Below are 21009 nucleotides of genomic sequence, written 5' to 3' on the forward strand. Positions count from 1 at the left end.
CTAGCTTAGATCTTCATTATCTCTTCCCTGGAAGATCACAGGTATTTACTAGGTGATAGAGTGGGTAGAGCACCAGACCTAGAGAAGAGAAGGCTCCTCTTCATGAATTCATATCTGGCCTCAGACACTTATTAGCTATGTGACCCTGGGCTAGTCATTTAACCTGTTTGCCTCAGTTTCCTCATCTGTAAAATGGGTTGGAGAAGAAAAGAGTAAACCACCCTGGTATAAAACCCCAAATGGGATCATGAAAAGTCAGATACTGATTGAAATAACTGAATAACATCAATGACAACATAATCTGGTTAGATTATACCTATCAGAATTGGTAAATATAAACAGGAAAAAGACTAGGAATAGGAGGGAGGAAGTGCTTTGTTAACCAGTAGATTCATAAGTTCCTCAAAGCCTAAGAGTGTCTCTTGCCTCTTTTTCTAAGGCAGTTGACACAGAGTAGCACAGAGTAGCAGCTTAATAAATGTTCTTTGAATTGACCTGAAGTGCTTTTGTTAATCATTAGATTGTAAATTCTGTCTTTTTATTTGTATCCTTGGTGCTTAGCACATAGTGGGCACTTAATAAATGCTTATTGAATTGAATTAACTTAAAGACCTATATGAATCGTATAGTGATTAGTATTAGTCTTAGTGGCCAGGATTCAAATTTAGCTGATAAAGCTACTAAATTGAAATCTTTTCTAGTCATATGAAAAGGTGCTCTAAATCACTATTGATCAGAGAAGTGCACATTAAGGCAACTCTGAAGTACCACCTCATACTTCTCAGATTGGCTAAAATGACAGAAAAAGATAATAATAAATGTTGGAGGAGATGTGGGAAAACTGGAATACTAATACATTTTTGGTGGAGTTGTGAACTGATTCAACCATTCTGGAAAACAATTTGAGACTGTGCCCACAGGGCTATAAAACTGTGTATATCCTTTGATCCAGCATCATAGCCTCAAATCACACCTGACTGTTCCTTCTTCTTCTACCCCACCCACCGCATCCCATCAGTTACCAGTCCAACCCAACAAGCACTTATGAAGCATCCACTGTATACAAAGTTGAGTGTGATATAGTTTCTACTGGTCTATAACCCAAAGAAATCATAAAGGAGGGAATGGGATCCACATGTGCAAAAATATTTGTGGCAGCCCTTTTTGTTTGGCAAGAAACTAGAAACTGAATAGATGTCCATCAGGTGGGGAATGGCTGAATAAGTTATGCTATACAAATGTTATGGAATATTATTTTCTGTAAGAAGTGATCAGCAGAATGATTTCAGAGAGGTCTAGAGAAAATTATATGAACTGAAGTTAAGTGAAGTGAGTAGAATCAAAAGATCATTGTATACAGCAACAACATTACACAATAATCAATTCTGATGGACGTTCCTCTTTACAACAATGAGGTGATTCACACCAGTTTCAATAGTCTTGTGATGGAGAGAGCCATCTGCACCCAGAGACAGAAGTGTAGGAACTTTGTGTGGATCACAACATAGCATTTTCACTCTTTTTGGTGTTTTTTGCTTGAATTTTGTTTTCTTTCTAATTTTTTTTTCCTTTTTGATCTGATTTTTCTTGTGCAACATGATATTTGTGGAAATATATATAGAGGAATTGAACATGTTTAATATATATTGGATTATTTGCTTTCTAGGGGGGAGATGAAAGGGGAAAAGGTGAATGTTGAAAATTATCTATGCATATGTTTTGAAAATAAAAAACTATTATAATAAAAATAAATAAATAAAAACAAAGTTCTTTGCAAATTTTCAAGCATTATATAAAAATTGGTTATTGTTATTTTAAAATGTCAGCTGCTATTCTGCTACAATTTATAAGTCCAACCAATAAGAATTGGTATCTATAAAAAGGATTCCTATGAAATAGTTAACTATTGGATCAGCTAGATGGTACATAGATAGAAAACTGGCCCTGATATTCAGGGTGAATCTCATTCATAGTCTAAAACTCACAGTCCTAAAAGAAACCAGTGGTTTTCAGCTTTGTTTTCACTTAAATTCAATATTCTTTGTCATGAGAAATGTCACATACTGAATGTTTAAATTGGCAACACCAATCCAAAAGATTATACATGGACATGTAGCTTTCCTTCAATAAGAATAACCATTTTGTTAAATTCTTTATAAGTTCAAGGTCTGGACAGTTTTGAAATTAATACCCAGATTTAATTACCCAGTGCTATGTATTTTATAAACACTATGATCTCTATGTTAAGTATTCTGGGTAAGTAAAACACATGAAATATAATTTTTAGTAACATTGCTTTCAATATTCTATAATGTCACACACAACATTTTACAATATACCAACCAAAACTTGAGTTAGTGCATCTCAGTTCAACATAGTCTACACAAATATGCTTGAAAAGGAGAAAGATTGGAAGCATCTAGGAATTCACTAAGTTAGTCTATAGGTCTATGAATAGATACTACACATTAAGGCAGCTAAAGAACTGTGAACAATCGCCAATCAGCTAAATAGAGATAAAATTTAAATGGAAGAATGTATTGGGTGATAATTCTCTGAAACCTATAAAGTTAATGCACAGCAGGATATAATTCCAATTCAATATTTATTCAACTTATCTCAAAATTATTAAGCTTCCATTTCTTTTTTTATTTTTTTATTTTTTTTTAATTTAATTTTATTTAATAATAACTTTGTATTGACAGAATCCATGCCAGGATAATTTTTACACAGCATTATCCCTTGCAATCACTTATGTTTCGTTTTTTCCCCTCCCTCCCCCCCCCCAAGATGGCAAGCAGTCCTATATATGTTAAATATGTTGCAGTATATCCTAGATACAATACATATTTGCAGAACCGAACAGTTCTCCCGCTGCACAGGGAGAATTGGATTCAGAAGGTAAAAATAACTCAGGAAAGCTTCCATTTCTCAGTCTTTGTGACAGAGTATTACTGTTTCCCTTTCCTATTGTGCATAACTTTCTGCTTCTCTTCATAGTTGTCCATCTTGCTCTGTTCCTCATTATGGTTGTTTTTCTGATTTCCTCCCATTTTCCTCTCTCTTTTCTATCTTTCTCTGACTACCTTTAAACTAGCCATAATAGGCAAATGAAGTATATTTCCTACTCTCAAAAATTTTTTATAAATAGATCAGTAGAATATTTTATGCTCCCTAAGGAAAAAGAAAAAGAAAAATTCAATTACTTTTTAAAATACATCTTTCAATTACACTCCCATGGGACAATGGTTTTAGGGGGCAAGAAGGTTTTGTCTTTTTCAGTTATTTTTCAATTGAACCTAACTCTTTATGACCCCATTTGGATTTTTCTTTTTTTAAAATTAATTAATTAATTAATTTTATTATAGCTTTTTATTTACAAGTTATATGCAGGGGTAATTTTACAGCATTCACAATTGCCAAACTTTTTGTTCCAATTTCTCCTCTCTTTCCCCCCTATCCCCTCCTTCTGATAGCAGGTTGACCAATACATGTTAAATATGTTAAAGTATAAATTAAATACAATATAAGTATACATGTCCTAACAGTTATTTTGCTGTACAAAAAGAATCAGACTTTGAAATAGTGTACTGTGAAAGAAATCAAAAATGTAGGCGGACAACAATAGAGAGATTGGGAATTGTATGTAATGGTTCATAGTGTAGTTTCCCTCTTTTTATTTCCCCTTTTCCCTTTTTCTGACATTATCCCCTTTCCATTTCTACTTCCCTTTTTTATGTTTTATCAGTAAAATCAAATTATACATGTGGTTTTTATGTATATCCACAATAGAAATACAGTTCTCAAGAGTTCCTTTTACCTTTTTCTTCTCTTGAGTCTTATGGTTGGAGATCAAATTTTTTGTTTAAATCTGGTTTTTTCCTTAGAAACAAATGGAATTCCTCTGTTTCATTAAATGTCCATCTTTTTCCATGGAAAAAAATGCTCAGCTTAGCTGGGTAATTTATTCTTGGCTGCATTCCAAGTTCTTTTGCCTTTCGGAATATCAGATTCCAGGCCCTTCGATCCTTTAATATTGAGGCAGCCAGATCTTGAGTGACCCTTATTGTGTCATCTAGGTATTTGAATTGTTTTTTCCTGCATGCTTGTAATATTTTTTCTTTAGTCTGATAGTTCTGAAATTTGGCCACAATATGCCTTGGAGTTTTTATTTTAGGGTCTTTTTTAGAAAGTGTTTGATGAATTCTTTCAACACTTATTTTACCTTCTGGTTCTATTACTTCTGGGCAGTTCTCTTTGATAATTTCCTGTAAAATAGTATCTAGGCTCTTTTCTTCATCATAATTTTCGGGTAGTTCAATGATCCTCAGGTTATCTCTCCTAGATCTATTTTCCAGGTCTGTTGTTTTTCCAAGTAAATATTTGACATTTTTTCCCAATCTTTCATTGTTTTGGTTTTGCTTGACTGATTCTTGATGTCTCAATGAATCAGTCATTTCTATTTGTTCAGTTCTGATTTTTAGTGAGTTATTTTCTTCATTAGCTTTTTTTTTTACTTCTTTTTCTATATGTCCAATTGAGTTTTTAAATGAGTTGTTTTGCTCTATGGAATTTTTTCCCATTTCACTCTTTTTTTTTTTAGTGAATTATTTTCTTTTTCCAATTCACAAATCCTACTTTCTTGGGAATTTTTAAACTTTTACAATTCACAAATTCTGTTTCTCTGCACTTCTTGAGAGTTTTTTACCTTTTCCAATTCACATTTCAGGAAGTTGTTGCTCTCTTCCATAGTTTCTTTTTCCTTTTCCCATTTTTCTTCTAGTTCTCTTTTAAGGTTTTTAATAGTCTCTTCTAGGAGAACCTTTTGTGTTGGGGATCAACAATTGTCTGGAGACTATTTGTTGTTAGTCTCCTCCCTGTTGAAAACCTGTTCTCTTTCTGCATAGAAGCTATCAATTGTCCTTTTGATTTTTTTTTACTCATTTTGTTAAAGCCTGTAGGGTCTGCCTTCAGAGCCAGGAGGTTACCAGCTTCCTCTGCAGAGCAGTGATAGGTGTATGGATGGATAGCTGTCCTGCCAACTGGCTACAAAAAGCAGGGAGGCACTGGAGTGCTCTGGGAAAGAGTTCCCTGGAAGTAATTCAGGCCTGCACTTCGGGAGCTGTAGAAGTGGCCTGCAAAGAACCCTGCTGTGCAAGTTAAGGACTGCCCTGGGGCTAGAAGCTGGGCAGTGAAAGTGTCACCACCCCAGGCCAAAGCCCACAGTGGGGGTGGGCTGACCAGTGAATAGCCCTGCAGGGACTGGAAGTGTCCCTATCCAGGGAAGCACAATTGGCTGCAAAAGTTCTATTACCCCAGGCTGAGCCCCACACTGTGCAGATTATAGGCTGCCCTGGGCTGTGCCCTGCTGCCCTGCAGATTTGTAACTGCCCCTGCAAAAGCCCTGAACTGCAGGATGTGACTGCAGGACTATGTTAAGGTCTGAGGTGAGTCACTTCCAGTTTTGGGTGGTTATAGCCAGATCTTGTTAGGTTCTGGCATTTTTTAGAGAGTACCCTCTGTCTTTGGCTTTATTTCTCTGCTGGTTACTGCTTTATAATTAAGGCAGAGCAGTTAGCCTATGGGAGAGTCGTCTCTATAACTTCTGTAGCCACAGAGATCACTCCCGCCCTTGGTCTGCTCCAGACACTAGTCTCTCCCTGCCTGCGCTGGTCTGTTGGCCCCTTGGGACAAACCTTTCCTAGAGATCTTCCAGATTATCTTCAGCTGGTGAGTTGTTGTGCTTCTAAACTTTGTGGGTTTTACCAGTCAAGCGCTATTTTTGAGGCTGAATTTAATGTTGGTCGTGAGGGCAGGAGAGGAGCTTAGGAAGTCGTGTGTGCCTTCCCCACCATCTTGGCTTCACTCCCCATTATTTGTCTGGATTTTTCTTTACAAAGGCACTGGAGTGTTTTGTCATTTCCTTCTCCAGCTCATTTTACAGATGAGACAACTGAGGCAAAAAGGGTTAAGTGATTTGATCAAGGTCACACATTCGGTAAGTGTCTGAGGCCATATCTGAACTTGGAGAAGATGAGTCTTCCTGCCCCCAAGACCAACAGTCCATCTACTCTGTCACTTAGCTGTCCTCAGAAAGAAGGTACTCTATTTGTGTCCCATACACTTGTAGAAAGGATTCATTAGTGCCTGCATCCCAATTTAGGTATTCTGATAAAATAACTTTTGCTCCGATGATGATGTAAGGAGCAGCTAGGTGATACAATGGAGAGATCCATGGCTTTGAAGTCACAAAGTCCTAAGTTCAAACTTGATTTTAGACATTTAATAGTTCTATGACTCAAGGGAATTTATTAAATTTCTTTCTGGGTCAGTTTCTTCATCTTAAAATGGGGATAATAATAAGCACCTATCTACTAGATTATTGAGAATAAAATGAGGCATTTGTTAAAAGTTATATAAATACTGGCTATGGAGAATAGGGTGTGGGAGTGGGGGAGGTTGATGAAGAAGCTACACAAAACCTCCAGGCCTTCACCTGGCTTTCAGTCTGGTTTTCTTTTCTACATACATACATGCATACAGACACATACTCACACACACCTGACTCATCTAGTTCAGAGATTATCCTTAAGTTTCATGTTTATAGTCAACCTTCAGTTATCTGATTATCTGTCCAATGAAAGAAGTTTAGGATATTGATAATTCCAGATATAAATGTTATTTATATATAGTTTACATACACACATAATTGTGTATATATATACTATATATGTATATATACAAATATTATTTCTATGTATACTTATAATTAATTGTAAATATATATGGATTTGTTAGTCAATAACTCAATCAAACAATAGGTAGTTATTAAATAATTTCTATCCATCAGGAACTTTGCTAAAAGCTGGGGATTCAAAGAAAGACAAAAACAGTTTTTGTCTTCAAGGTGCTTCCATGGGAAATAACTGGGTATACATCATGGAAAAACTGAATACACATGGAAATAACTGGGTATGCATAATATTTCACATAGAATAGATGAAAGGTCATCTCAGTGGGAAATGCTCAAGTGGCTAAAGGCAGAAAGTGGGATTTGAACTGAGTTTTGAAGGAGGCAGAGACTGAGTTAAGAAGAGAAAACATTCTCACAGACTAGACTAGAGCCAAGACACAGGTAGGTACAAAGATTGGATAGGAAGTGCCATTTTTTAAGAACTACAAGGAGACTAGTGTAACTGAATCATAAAATGTGTTGAAAGGAAAATATAAGAAGACTGGAAAGGTGGGAATGGGGCCAAGTTGTGAAGGGTTTTACATGCCAAATAGAGGACTTTATATTTGATCCAAGAGGTAACAAGGAAACATTGGAAAACATTGAGTGGGGTGGGAAGTAACATGGTAGGTCTATACTTTAGGAAAATTACTTTGGCCCATGTTTAGAAAATGGATCAGAGTGCCAAGAGATTTGATGCAGGCTAATGAGAAATGATAAAGACCTAAACAAGGGTAGCTGTGTGAGTGGAAAAATAGGCAGGGATGTTGTGAAGATAGAAATGGCAAGATTTACCAAGTGATTGCATATGTGGCGTGAGAGAAAGTTAATGAGGACTGTAGGAAAATACTCAAGCTTTGGTGTCTTCAACTATAATAAGGAAGTTTGGAACAGAGGAGGTTTTGGGTAGGAAGTTAATGAAATATACTTTGGAGTATAGCCTATGAAGGAGCAATGACTGGGGAAGAACTGAGAGATAGAGGAAATGGAGAACATGGTGAAGATGAAGAACAGGATTGATGTCAAAAGGCATAGAGAAATTTTTTATCTGATTTTTCTTTGACAACATGATGAATATTTTCATATTCATTACACACAAAGTTTTTTGAAGGTGAATGTTGAAAACTATGTATGTATTTGGAGAAATAAAATACTATTAAAATTTTTAAAAATTTAAAAAGGCACAGGGAAAGATGGAATGATGAAAGATTATGATCAGATAAAGCAATTTTGGAGTTCATGAGCACAGGAGTGGACCATTGTTGGGTGATGGCAAAAGGAAAGGTGTAACAATTTCTTTGTGTAGTTAGAATGGAGTTGAGGGAACAGAGTAGAATTAAGAAGTGGAAGGTTAAAGTGCCATATTCTAAGGGCAAGAATTGAGTTGGGGAAAAAATCTGTGAGCTAGGTATTGAATTCATTGAAAAAAGGAGGAAAGATGAACTGATACTGGTAGATTATAGCCCCTAGAATCTGAATTGGATAATAACTTTACATAGCATGAATTTCAAAGAAGAAGTTATTAAATCATAATGTAGATACAGAGTCTGAAAGTAGAGAGAGGAAATGGAATTATTCTGACATCCATGAACCAAAAATTGGAGGGAATGAGAAAAATTGTTTTAGACAAATCCAAGCTTGTTGTTTATGGAGCAGGCATTCCAGAGGGTCCAATTAAAGGGGTGGGAAAATATAAAGCAGGATCTTGGGGGTACGGTAGGGTTGAAGTTGTTGGGAATAAAGGAATGGCTGGTAGGAATAAGAAAAAAGGATTTATTCTTGAGAAACCCAGTGATTAAATACCACCGAGATAAGGAGATAAAAAGGAATGGAGGATAGGAAGAAAGAGCATGCAAATTATTGTAGATTTGAAGGGGGAGGGAAACTGTTCCCTTTAAAATTAAGTTGTGTCCCCTTTTAGATATCATAGATCAGGATCTCCCAGGCTCCAAAGAGTCTAGAGAGAGGGCCCATCTTCCCAGGATGAGAGAAGCAATACTATTCAAGGGCAAATCAACTCCCATTGATTTTTTTGAAATTCTAAATTCTCATTCAGTTGAGAAATCCTTGTCTGATCAGCTTAGGCTGTCCCAGCCCCCACCAAGAGCTACCCATATAACAGGTTTCCTTAAACTCACTCCTTGCAGAGGGTCCAAAGCAGGATCCTGCCCACTGAGAAGGCATTCTCTTCTCAGTGCCAGACTCCATTTCCCTAATAGGACTTTGCCACTATAAAAGTCTCTTGGCAAACTGTTTTCTATCCAACAATAAACTTTCATTTTTGCCAATTAATAATTCGAGATTTTATGGATTCTTTCATGAAGAATCTTTGTACTGATCATAAGGGGATTTTAACAACTCTCTGACTGCCACTAACCTCGTCATTTTGGTTCCCTGACTGAGAAATCCCACAAAATCTGGACAGGGTAAAAAAAAAAAACAAAAACAAAAACTACTTTGTTTTTTTCCTATTCTACAATGGACACTCAAACACCTGGAAAGTTTGAGTCATTGGAGCCCCAGGCTCGACCAGCATTTTTCAGCGACGCCTGATACGAAAATGCCTGCGTTCTCTCAGCTCTCCATCTCTAGAGGCGGAGAGGAGCTATAAAATTGGGGAAAACTAAGAGTTTTTTCCCTGGCAAAAATGGCACAAAAGCACCTCTGCTTTCTACTTCCTTAAGCAGATACCAATTCAGCTTGAAAAACCTTAAAACTGGGAAGCTTAAGCTGGGGATTAGATTTGCTGGAAGGGAATCAGACTACCTCCATCCAGCCCCTCCAGAGACAAAGGAGCCTTCCTTTGCATCTCAATGCACTCTCCCAGACTGAGGAGAAGCCTAGCCATTATTCTGGGGACCCCACCCAACCTTTTCAGGAGTCCAAGGCCAACAGCTTCCTTGATCTGTCCTGGGGAGATAAACAGAGGAACCTGGAGAAGCCAACTTTGAACCCTCAAGTTTCTCCCATTCTGCTGTTACAGCTATTGGAGGTTTTAATGAAGGAATCAGACATTAGCTGAGGAGAGAGGTCACAGAATGAAAGCGAGATTTGGAGACATGTCTCTACTTTTGGCTGCTATTCCTGGGAACTACAGAGATTGCCCACAGAGTTCTAGCTGTCTCCCCAATACCCTGCCCTCTAGCAGGAGTTTGGGGCTTGGTTGAGCTCCCCCTCCCTCCTATTCCAACACAACATCTACAGCTAGTGAGAACATTGCATTTCTTTCTCCTTCACTCTCACTGCAACTCTGGTCTCTTCTCCCCCTCTCCCCAAAGAGTGGGATAGTCGAAGGGCTCAAGAGCTGTCTCAAGACCTTTCTTCTGCCTTTGCTGGCTTGGTAACCTGTCATTTAAATGCTCCTATCCTGCTCCCTAATTGGAGTTCCATATAGTGGGGATACTGAGGACTCAGTCTTATCTTTTCAGACCTCCAGAAGAATCTTTCACCCACCAACTTTTAGTAGACCTTGAAAAGTTTGCCGGCAGTCCAGACAAGCAGGACCATGTCCATCCCAGACTCCTTGTCCATCTCTTAAAGGAGCTATAGCTTCCAGCCCTCTCAGAAAGCATGCTTACCCCGTATATTTTTTTTTTTAATTTTTATTTAATAATTATTTTATATTGACAGAATCCATGCCAGGGTAATTTTTTTTTTTTACAACATTATCCTTTGCACTCGTTTCTGTTCCAATGTTTTCCCCTCCCTCCCTCCACCCCCTCCCCTAGATGGCAAGCAGTCCTTTATATGTTGACCCCGTATATTTTAAAACCGGACTTGGTTTCCCTGGTCTGGCCATCCTGCCTTAGAGCAGTGACTGTCACAGCCCTTTTAATTGAAGAAGCCTCAACTTTGGGATGGCCATTACAGGTTTTAACTCCCCACTGGGTCCAGAGCATTTTAGAAGCCCAAAGACATCACTGGCTTGGTGGGAGACCTAATAGATATCAGGGTCTTCTACCTGATCTGACTCTCTGGGTGTGTCATACTCTTGACCCTGTCCCTTGCTCCTTGAAAATGGGGATACAAAGGCAGCTATTCTGTGGTGACTATCACTGGCAGCCTAGAGGCTAAACCATTACTCCTGGGACCTCTGCCCTAACCAGAGCTTTGGAATGGGGAAGGAAATGAGAGTGAACACTTTTACTGACTCCAAATATGCTTTTCATATTTTGCATGCTCACGGGACTGTCTGGAAAGAAAGGGGATTCCAAACTGTTTTTGGTTTTTGCTAACACTCCTGAAAGCCTCAGGGTATTTGCTAAACCTGCCTAAGCTCCTGGCAGAGAGATAAACAGCCTGGCTTTTTCAAATTACTCCTGTGAGCACTCTGGAGGAAGTAGGATGAAGTTGTCTGTATCCTTCTTTCTCTCACTCTTCTACCAAACTTTTTCTCTCCTAATTTCCTTCATTGGCATTCTATGCCCCTGCCAGTAATTACCTCCTTAATTACTTTTAGCTAGAGAGCTTTGTGGGTTTGTTCAAAACAGTGGGGGGGATATCAGCATTCTTAAGGCAGCTCACAATTGGGACCTGATGCATTTTTTACAAAAGGCCCCATTGCCAAATGTCACCATCTCAATCCTGGATGACACCCTGCTATTAATCTACTCCTGAGATCTGTTTCTCCTAGGCTTCAAGCTGTGAATTTTCAACTGCCCTCCAGCCTGTAGAATGGGACAGACTGGGACAACACCCCTTAGATGCCCTGCTACTGTCTTCAGATCTCACACCTCCCCTCCTGGTTTGAACCCCCCAGTGTCTCTATGACCCTTGTCAGCTTGAAGTAGCTACATGAAGTTTGAGATCTTCACCCTTTTCCCCAAGTGAATTTGAGTGATAACTGCTTGTATGGGGTGGGGATGAAGGAAGAGGGAAACTGTTTCCTTTAAAATTAAATAAATTATCCCCTTTTTGATCTGAAAGATCAGGATCTCCCAGTCTCTAAGGAGTCTAGAGAGAGGGCCCATCTTCCCATGATGAGAGAAGGAACACTATTCAAGGGCAACTAAACTCCCATTGATCTTTTTGAAATTCTATCTCATTCAATTGAGAAATCCTGGTCTGATCAGCTCAGGCTATCCCAGCCCCCACCAAGAGTTACCCATATAACAGGTTTCCTTAAACTCATTCCTTGCAGAGGCCCAAGCAGCTTGCTCTGACCCTGTCCGCTGAGAAGGCATTCTCTTCTCAGTGCCAGACTCCATTTCCCTAATAGGACTTTGCCACTATAGAAGTCAGTCTCTTAGCAAAGTGGTTTCTATTCAACAATAAACTTTCATTTTTGCCAATTAATAATTTGGGATTTCATGAATTTTTTTCATGAAGAACCTTTGCACTGAAGATAAGGGGATTTTAACAATTCTCTGACTGCCACTAACCTCGTCAGATTGAGTCTAGGTAGAGTATTGAGAGAAATCCGTTGAGGAAAGTAGCTGTTTAGATGGATGATCCAAGGATTGAGCTGATTAAAGATGGTGCTGTTATGACTCTTTAAAAAATTTTTTTTTAATATTTTTTCTGGTTATACATATATATTAATTTTCTCAATACGCATTTATTTATGAATCATGTTGGGAGAAAAAAATCAGAACAAAAGGGAAAAACCATGAGAAAAAAAACAGAAGAAAAAGGGGGAAAGAGTGAGCATAGCATGTGTTTATTATATTCATTCTCCATGATTCTCTCCTTGGATGCAGGTGGTATTTTCTATCCAAAACCTATTGGGATTACTTGAGATCACCAAACTGCTGGGAAGAACCAAGTCTTTCATGGTGGGTCATCACACAATCTCGCTGTTACTATGTACAATGTATTCTTAATTCTGCTTGTTTTGTTCAGCATCAGTTCATGTAAATCTTTCCAAGCCTTTCTAAAATCAGCTCATTCATCATTTTTTTGTAGAAGAATAATATTCCATTACTTTGATATCCATAACTTATTCAACCATTCCTTAATTGATGGGCACCTACTCACTTTCCAATTCTTTGCTACCACAAAAAGGGACACTACAAACATTTTTGCACATATGAGTCTTTTCCCCACTTTATGATCTCTTTGGGACACAGACACAATAATGGCACTGCTGGGTGCAAAGGGTAGACTTTTGTATATAGCTCCAAATTTCTCTCCAGAATAGCTGGATCATTTCACAACTCTACCAACAATGCATCAGTATCCCAGTTTCCCCACATCCTTTCATTATTATCTTTTCCTTTCATCTTAGCCAATCTGAGAAGTATGTATCTCAGAATTGTTTTAATTTTATTATAACTATTAAGGGTAAAGTATGGCCAGGGGAACCCAGAAAACCAGTCAGGAGGTAAGAGATTATGGCATGAGATGAATGAAATGCTGAAGCTAAAATGGAGAGAAGGTCTGGCAAGAAGTTGGTGGCTCAGATTAGTATCCTCAGCATGGGTCTGACAGAGTTGGCACTGGGCTGCAGAGTTAGCAGGGAACCTTCCTCCACCAATGCAAATGGAAACAATCAGATACTTAGCAAATGTCTTAGGTAGTTGTCAGAGACTAAAATCCATCACAGGTAAGATCTGAACCAAGGCCCTCCTGGCTGCAAGAAAAGTACTCTCTCTAATCAGCCAAAGTGTGGACCACTGTATTGTGCTGCCTCTCATTCTGTGGCCAGTTTGGATTTTGTTGGTTTAGTTTTTTTGTTTGTTTGCTCATTTTTAAGGTGGGAGAAGTTGTTCTTTATCATCAGCTGACTTTCTAGAGAAACCCAGGACTCTGGTAGCATTAACTCCATTAAATCCAGTACTCGGAGTGGGTTTTGTATCTTACTCCTTTCTGAAATCCAGCATGCATCCTAGGATCATGACCTCCGAAGCAAGAAGGAGTCCAAGTACACACTCATTTAAAAATTGAGGAATCAAGCCTGATTAAATTGCATTGTCCAGAGTGGATGGTCAGTTGCCAAACTAGGATTTCTAGCCTGGGCCTTCTGACTCCAAATGTAATATTCTTTCCACTCCATCAAGTAGTTTGATGTTATGGGACAGCAGTATGAACTGAAGGAGAATGAGCTGGCAAGAGAGTCAGAGTTAGGAGCACTTCTCTGGGCACTGCCATTAAATTTCTATGGAACAAGTCATTTCCCTTCACAGGGTCTAGATTAAAATGAGGGGGTTTTCATTTACCTCTGTTGAGTCTGTGATTTTACAACCATCTAGATAGGTTAAAAAGCTTGATCCCCTTTGGGGAGCTGTGTTCATGGGCTTTGTCTGGCCAGGGGCACTCTCTCTGGGCATCCTGGTCCTGCTTCTGCTACCATAAAGCTCAGCAAAGGAGGGGGGCTGGTTAAAGGGAGAGAGAAAAGGGGGCCCTGGAATAGCCGTGCACTCCTGCATGTGCTTTGAAGCCTTTAAAACACCCCTGACGTGGTTCCAGCATCTCAATTAGTGGAAGAATGTGCCCAGGGCCAGGGGACAGAGAGCCCATTCAGCCTGGTAGCAAGTCCAGGAGGACTCCCAGGAGGGGTAGGCCTGGGAAGTCGGGCCAACAGTGGAGAGCTTCCTCTCAGATTCTGAGGAAAAGAGACACATGACCAGAGTCCAAAAAGCCATTTGACACAATGGTCTCTTGCATCAGACTGGGGCATGGGCCTTTCCCTGCTGCCCTGTCACAAGCCCAAAGCTTGCCTGGAGATCTGGTCCCCAAATTACAGGTTCCACGTACCATCCCCCCATTACCCTCATAGCAGCTGGAGTCTCTGCCAGCAAAAGGGGAGATGGTGATGGGAGGCTGGTCACTGCAAGCTTTGGAGCCCCACACAATGAGCCATTCCCAGTCAAAGAAGGCTCTTATTCAGCCAGGCAGCTTCGCACCCAAATGCCAGCGAGGATGGCAGGCTGGAGCCGAACTTTTGAAATTTCACTCAAAGGGAACCTAAGGAAGCCTTTCCCCTTACAGGTCCCTGCCTCCCCCCCCCCCCCCTTTTATCACTAGCACTTAGCACAGGGCTTGGGAAATGGTATTTAATAATTACTTGTCAACTAACTGACTGACTGTGAATAAGATCTTTTCAAGATCTTTTCAAGAAAGCTAACTGTCCCTGGGCTCCTCCCCCACCCCCAATGCATCAGATCACACATCATGGAGATGAGCCTGGGCTGCTTCAGATCCTCTGTACATGAGGAGACAAAGCCCTTCCTTTTTTCAATGCAGTTCAATTCAACTTGATGAGAAACAACTGCCAGGAAAGAATTAGAAGCTACAGCATGCATCCTGTCCTGTTTGCCAACAACTGCACAACCTTAGCTGCTACTCATCCCTTTCTCCCTAGCTTTAGCCACTGGGGACCAGTTTTCAATATTCTGCCGTGCCCAAAATCAGTACATGCTTCCTAAAACCTTTCTGCTATGGTCCAGTTCCCTTCTCTTCTAATGTTAAGATGAAAAAAAAAATTAAACGAGATAATTGTTAAAATATTTACTAGCATACTCCAAGGTACAAAGAAACTTCCTCCAGCCTCAGTCCTTTGAGAAAGGGGACCTGGGAGGATTCAGCTCATTTTTTTTCATCTTAACATTAGAAGAGAAAGGAACTGGTCCATGTACTGATTTGTTGGCAAACAGTACATGCAATATTATGTTTTATCTATACAAGTACAATATATATGTATTTTCATGTATTTCATTAAATATGTCCCAATTACATTTGAATCAGGTTGGATGCATTCCTACAAGTGTTGTTTGAGCAACAAAAGAATTTCTCCTAATTTGTAGTATTTGATAATTTTCAAGGTATAAATAAATGTTCTCATACCTCTATTTATTCCCCTTTTTCCCTCTTAGGCTAAGGGTGATTTCCCTCAGTCTATGAGATGTAGGGAGACAGGTGGTTAAGAGGAAATAAGGTGATGGAAGTAGTTTATTAAGGATGCCTGACGAGCCTCCTTCTTTCTGGTGCTGGTTGGAGTTAAATGCCCTGGCAATGACTGGGATGCTTGGGGCAAATAGCCAATTCCAATGTCTTTCTTCCTGCTACCCTTAGCTCCTATGTCCTTATAGAATTCTCCATGAGATAGAAGAAAGAGATAAATACAGAAAGGTAGGGAAGAGAAGAGGGTAGAAAGATGCTAGGGAGGCACTGTGTATGAAAATGTTTTATATCATTGCATATGTATAATCCATATCTGATTATTTATTTATTACCTTAGAAGACAGTAGAGAGCTAGAATTTAAAACTCAAAACTTTGTTTTTTAGAGTTTTTAGTTGGTTTAAAATGTAACTGGGAGAAAATTTTAAAAATATATGTCATGAACAAAAAATTTGCATGTAATTGGGAAATATTTAATGAAATAAATAAAAAAATTAAAAGAGAGGCACTGTGTTCTAGTGGAAAGGGTCCAAGAGTTAGAAGTCGGAGATTTTGGTTTAGCTCCCAGTAATTCTCTGGATGACCTCTGATTTCTCTGGGTCTCAGTTATTTTATCTGTCAAATGTGCGTCTTGTCTCTTATGGAGGTCAAATGAGGTGATGAATGGGACTAAACTCTAGGGAGAATATAACACTACACAATGAGAAGTTATTCCATTCTTTGTATTTGTATAGTAAGTACCTAACAAAATGACAGTGATAATGATTAAAACCAAAATAAACCTTAACCTTATCTACCTAATAGGTTTTCTCTCACTTGGCATTATATCATAGTCTCGCAGGATTTACAGAGAGATCATCTAGGCCATTTTACAGATGGGGAAGCTGAGTCCCAGACAGGTGATTGTGATTTGCCCAAATTTGAACCTGACTTCTGAGGAGGAATTCTTACTAGAATCCTATGGCTTTCTTGGACTGCTTTTGCATTGAAAATGAAATACAACATACTTGCCTTCTGTGGGAAGCTATGAGAGCTGCTTCCTATGAAAATTACACATTACACATATTTGATGAACTTTATATACCATTATTCACTTATTTCGGTCACGCAGGACTTATTGTGACCCCATCTTGAGGTTTTCTTGGGAAAGATACTAGAACAATTTGCCATTTCCTTCTCCTCCTCATTTTACAGGTGAGGAAACTCAGGGTCACATAGGGAGTAAGTTTAACCTCAAGTCTTTGTTGTTCCAGAGCTCTATCCATCACCTCACTGCTTCTGCAATTTACCTAAATTCACACAGTGAATCAGGTGCAAAACCAGTACTTGAATCCAGGCTTCTTGAATAGCATTCTTTCTAGAACAAGGGTTCCTAATGTTCTTTGTGTATTAGTCCCTACTTACAATCTAATGAAACCTATGGCCCTTCTCAGAATATAGCAATGTTTGTTGCCTACGTTTATAATTGAATAGCATGTTTCATTTCAGTTTGAGTGTAGTAAAAAGACATATTTATTATTTTCTTTTCCTGTCCAAGTTCATAGATCCCCTGAAATCTCTCCAGAATCTGAGGATAAAAATCTGTGTTCTAGTGTCTTGTCATGAATAGGTTGCATCCCATCACAAAAACAAACAAACAAAAAAAGAGATTGCAAAGGAAAAATAGGATAAAGAATATTCAATAGTCAACCATTGTGGAGTCAGGCAATGGGGACCTGCTAGAAGTCATGATTTCTTGGTACAATTTGTAGTCACTTAGCACAGCTGGGATGCAGGAAATTGGGCGGGGGGAAGGTTCCAGCATTCAACCACCTAAATCTTCCAAGGCGATGTCAGCTTCCAAAGGAGGGAATAGTCTTTTCTCAGGAAAGTCAGAGATTACAAGAAAGATGGCCATACTCATCAAGGAGCATAGATGGAAGAGCAGAGTTGTAGGGACCTTTGTGACTTAAGCACATGAGCTGGAAGGATTCTATTAAGGTCACCTAGTCTAATCCTCTTGTTTTACTGATGAGAAACAGGGGATAGAAAAATCAAATAACTTGTTCCAGAAAATATTTAATTCAGGACCTGGAATTCCAGGCTCTGGCTTTCAAGTCCCTACCACAGCAAGCTGCCTCCCTCCATTGTGAGGTCCAGTTCCATTTATATAGAAAAAGGCAGTCACTAAACCTTACATAAGGATCCATATCAGCTTTATATTGACTTTGGAATCACATCTGAACATTATAGTATTTTTATTTATATTTTCCTCAATTATATCTCAATCTGGCTCAAGCAGATTCCAGGATGTTGCTGATTACAGTGGACCAAGCCACCGATGCCTCTGATACAGCCCATCCTTTCCATTTTACAGATGAAGAAATGCTGTGGAAGCCCCCAAACTTGAATCGGATTCCTGCTTCTGCCTCTCATTTCCATTGTCTCTATGGGTATCATTCACCCTTTACTAGCCTCAGTTTACTCAAATGAGGGGCTTAGACCAATGGTTTTTAAGGAATCTTCCAGTTCTAGATCTCTGATCCCCTGAAAAGTTCGCACCAGAAAAATCTATATTGGTTTTAATTGTAGACATGATCCTAGGGTTAGAGTTAACATTTATGTGTCCTCCTCCGCCCCAGGAGAATATAAGTTCACTGAGGGCAAGAATCATGTGATTTTTTATCTTTGTATAGCACAATGCCTTGCCCATAGGACACTATTAATCTTTGTCAAATCCAATTGTCCCAGGATTCATGGAATAGAGTTCATAGAGAGAGTCTTCTGGGCTAGGATGTGGGACAAGAACAAAGAGAAAAGCTGTCTATTAAATGATTTTCCTTTTTTTGGCTCCTTATGTACACTTTTGACTAATGAGGTCACCAAGATTATCCGGAGATAATCTTCAGGGGGGAATGTTTCCCTTTCCCCACTCATTGAAAAGTATGTGGCTTTTCTAGTATGAACAGAAACAGAGTTCTCACAGAGGTGGGCCACAAGCAAGCCCTGCTGCACTCTGGGCCTGTCTGCCCACCCACTAGCCTCTGGCTAGCTCTGAGGTCAGTCTGGGAATGACCTCAGAGCTACCTGATGACAAGCAGAGGAATCTGCGCTCTACCCTCTCTTCAAACCTCTAGAATCTGGCTAAAATCAAAAGTGTCTTGGAGATACAGTCAGGGATTTAAGCAATCTATTTTCCAAAGTGGAGGAAATTGTGTTTTGTCCATTGAAGGCAGTGTTCCATTTTCAGATTGCAAAATCTGATGGTTGGATGAAATCAAATCCAGACCTTAACAAGAATTCTTGTGGTAACATGCTCAATGAGAGGTCATGAAAAACTTAGTAGAAGACCTTAAATGAAGGGATATTTGAAAAGTTTTAATGTTTAATCAATTAACAAATACGAATTGAATGCCTTCTATATGTCTGACAAGGTGCTAATGGTTGGGAAACAAATATATATAAAAGTGAGACAGTCCCTGCTACCAAGGAGTTTATTATCTATTTAGGGGAAATAATATGTTTATAAATATGAGAGATATTTTATTTATTTATTTATTTTTGCTGAGGCAATGGGGATTAAGTGACTTGCCCAGGGTCCCACAGTTAGGAGGGGTTAAGTGTCTGAGACTAGATTTGAACTCAGATCCTCCTGACTTCAGGGCTGGTGCTCTATACACTGCACCTCCTAGCTGCCCTGAGAGATATTTTATACACACATATGTGTATAGGTTGGTTGTTGTCCTTTGTTCTTGAAGAGAACAAAAATGACATGTTAAAGTCGAGTTATAGTGTCCGACTGTGGCTGATCAGACCAGTAGGAACTTGGAATGCTCTGCCACAGGTCAGACACAAATTGTCCCTGTGAACTTTTGGGGTGGATTCTCCAGTTATATGCATCTCGTGTTCCTTTGGGGATAATTTAATTCTGTTTTGCTTGTAGAGCAAGCACCTCCTCTGATGAGAACACACCATACTGGGCAGTACTGTACCAGGGTCTTCCATGTCATACAATCGATTCTAAAGTTCTTACAAAATACCTCAAGAGTCATTATATTACTTTTCTGACCACTTTGTGAATGCTAGTCCTGTGTGAGTTTTCTATAAAATAATTTTTTTGGCAAGTATATATTTGGCTCACACACACACACACACACACACACACACTATAAATATATATATATATATATATATATATACATATATATAGTGTGTGTGTGTGTGTGTGTGTGTGTGTATATATATATATTTTTTTCCCCCTTTGTTTTTAGGTTGTATATGACTTTCTCTGGCCCCAGTTAGGGTTTTCTTGGCAGAGATACTGGGATAATTTGTAATTTCCTTTTTCTGTTCATTTTACAGGTGAGAAAATTGAGGTCAATAGGCTTAAGTGACTTGCTGGGGATCACACAGCTGGTAAGTGTCTGAGGACAAATTTGAGCTCAGGAAGATGAGTCTGATCTGGCATTCTATCTACTACAACATTTAGCTTTCCCACAGATATGCATACATGTATATACATGTATGTGCACATATACAAATGTGTACATATGTATATGTAGACATGTGTGGGTATGTTAAACATGTGTGTATATTATATGTCATACAAAGATCTATAACTTTATATATGTTATATATACATATATATTAGACTCACACATATACACAGTGATAAAGGGGAGCATTAAGAGCTGAGACAATCAGAAAAGTCCTCTTAGAGAAGGGGCCGCTTGAGTTGAAATATGATGGCAGCCAGGGGTTCAAAGAGATGGAGATGAATAGAGATGAATAAGGAGAGTATAATTGGGATGGAGGGTTATCTTTGCAATGACTTGAAAGTGGGAGATTGAAATGTCATATAAAGGGAACAGCTAGTAAGCCAAATTAATAATAACTAATAAACTTTAAATATGAGTTTGTCTGAGATTAATGATTACTAGCTCTACTTTTTTCTCCCTCCAATTCTACTCCTGATCCTTGTTGTAATATTTCTGTATATCTCTTATTTCCTATACCTGCTAATTCTTCTACTTTAATTCTGCTCCTTATCTTGCCTTGCTATTATTTGATCTCCTCCCACCTATGGATTCCTCCCTTATCTTCCTGCCCCACTCTATCTTCCCCTTTTTATCCTTTTCCTATTAATCTACACATCTTTCCCCACTGCCATTAAATCTATAAGAAGGAAGGAGTGGGGTAGAGAGGGAGAGAGGAAAGAAAGAAAGGGTGGAAGGAGAGAAAGAGGAAAGCAGAGAAGGAGAAAAGGAAGGAGAGAAGGAAAGAAGAAAATGAAGGAGGGAAGGAAGGCAGAAAGGGAGGAAGAAAGAAGGGGGGAGGGAAGGAAAGGAGGAAGGAAGGAGCCTTCAAATTCAATTCACTTTCATGTCATGGCATCACCTCTCTGATGTCATGGTACTCTTCCAGAATGAAGGACAAACAACAACGACATGGTATATAT

Source organism: Antechinus flavipes, chromosome 2 (assembly GCF_016432865.1).
Source record: "Antechinus flavipes isolate AdamAnt ecotype Samford, QLD, Australia chromosome 2, AdamAnt_v2, whole genome shotgun sequence".
NCBI lineage: Eukaryota > Metazoa > Chordata > Mammalia > Dasyuromorphia > Dasyuridae > Antechinus > Antechinus flavipes.